Genomic DNA, 2,500 nt, shown 5'->3' with positions numbered 1-2,500 from the left:
ATCATCATCATCATCATCATCATCATCATCATCATCATCATCATCATCATAACAATTATGATATATTCACCATTGTGACATGAACACCATTATGACATTATCACTATTATGACAACATCACCATTTTGACATTATCACTATTCTAACAACATTATCATTATGACATAATCATCATCATCATCATCATCATCATCATCACAATTATGATATCTTCACCAATGTGACATCATCACTATTATGACATCATCAACATTATGACATGAACACCACTATGACATTATCACTATTGTGACAACATCATCATCATCATCATCACTATTATGATATACTCACCATTGTGACATCATTACTATTTTGACATCATCACCATTATGACATGAACTCCATCATGACATTATCATTATTGTGACATTATCATTATGACATCATCATCATAATCACAATTATGATATCTTCACCAATGTTACATCATTACTATTATGACATCATCACCATTATGACATGAACAATATTATGACATTATCACTATTGTGACAACATTATAATTAAGATATTATCATCATCATCATCATCATCATCATCATCACAATTATGATATATTCACCATTGTGACATCATCACTATCATTACATCATCAACATTATGAAATAAACACCACTATGACATTATCACTATTGTGACATCCTCATCATCATCATCCTCATCATCATCCTCATCATCATCATCATCATCACAATTATGATATCTTCACCATTGTGACATGAACACCATTATGACATTATCACTATTTTGACAACATCACCATTATGACATTATCACTATTATGACAACATTATCATTATGACATCATCATCATCATCATCATCATCATCATCATCATTATCATCATCATCACAGTTATATCTTCACCAATGTGACATCATCACTATTATGACATCATCAACATTATGACATGAACACCACTATGACATTATCACTATTGTGACATCATCATCATCATCATCATCATCATCATCATCATCATCACAATTATGATATACTCACCATTGTGACATACACACTATTATGACATCATCACCATTATGACATGAACTCCATTATGACATTATCATTATTGTGACATCATCATCATCATCATCATCATCATCATCACAATTATGATATCTTCACAATTGTTTCATTCACACTATTATGACATCATCAACATTATGACATGAACACCACTATGACATTATCAATATTGTGACATCATCATCATCATCATCATCATCATCATCATCATCATATCTCCAACATTGTGATATCATTACTGTTATGACATCATCACCATTTTGACATTATCACTGTTGTGGCACCATTATCATTATGACATCATCATCATCATCATCATCATCATCATCATCACAATTATGATATCTTCGCCACTGTGACATAATCACTATTATGACATCATCAACATTATGACATGAACACCACTATGACATTATCACTATTGTGACATCCTCATCATCCTCATCATCATCATCATCATCATGATATCTTCACCATTGTGACATGAACACCATTATGACATTATCACTATTTTGACAACATCACCATTATGACATTATCACTATTGTGACAACATTATCATTATGACATCATCATCATCAACATCATCACCATCATCATCATCATCATCATCATCATCACAATTATGATATCTTCACAATTGTGACATTCACACTATTATGACATCATCAACATTATGACATGAACACCACTATGACATTATCAATATTGTGACATCATCATCATCATCATCATCATCATCATCATATCTTCAACATTGTGATATCATCACTGTTATGACATCATCACCATTATTACATGAACACCACTATGACATTATCACTATTGTGACATCATCATCATCATCATCATCATCATCATCATCATCATCATCATCACAATTATGATATATTCACCATTGTGACATCATCACTATTATAACATCATCAACATTATGACATTATCACTATTGTGACATCCTCATCATCATCCTCATCAACATTATGACATGAACGCCACTATGACATTATCACTATTGTGACATCCTCATCATCATCCTCATCATCATCATCACCACCATCATCACCATCATCATCATAATCACAATTATGATATCTTCACCATTGTGACATGAACACCATTATGACATTATCACTATTATGACAACATCACCATTATGACATTATCACTATTGTGACAACATTATCATTATGTCATCATCATCATCATCATCATCATCATCATCATCATCATCATCACAATTATGATATCTTCAACATTGTGACATCATCACTATTATGACATGAACTCCATTATGACATTATCACTATTGTGACATCATCATCATCATCATCATCATCCTCATCATCATCATCATCATTACCATCACAATTATGATATATTCACCATTGTGACATGAACACCATTATGACATTATCACTATTATGAC

The sequence above is a fragment of the Pseudophryne corroboree genome, chromosome 5 (genome assembly GCF_028390025.1).
Source record: "Pseudophryne corroboree isolate aPseCor3 chromosome 5, aPseCor3.hap2, whole genome shotgun sequence".
Lineage (NCBI taxonomy): Eukaryota > Metazoa > Chordata > Amphibia > Anura > Myobatrachidae > Pseudophryne > Pseudophryne corroboree.
Note: the sequence above shows the minus strand (reverse complement) of the source record.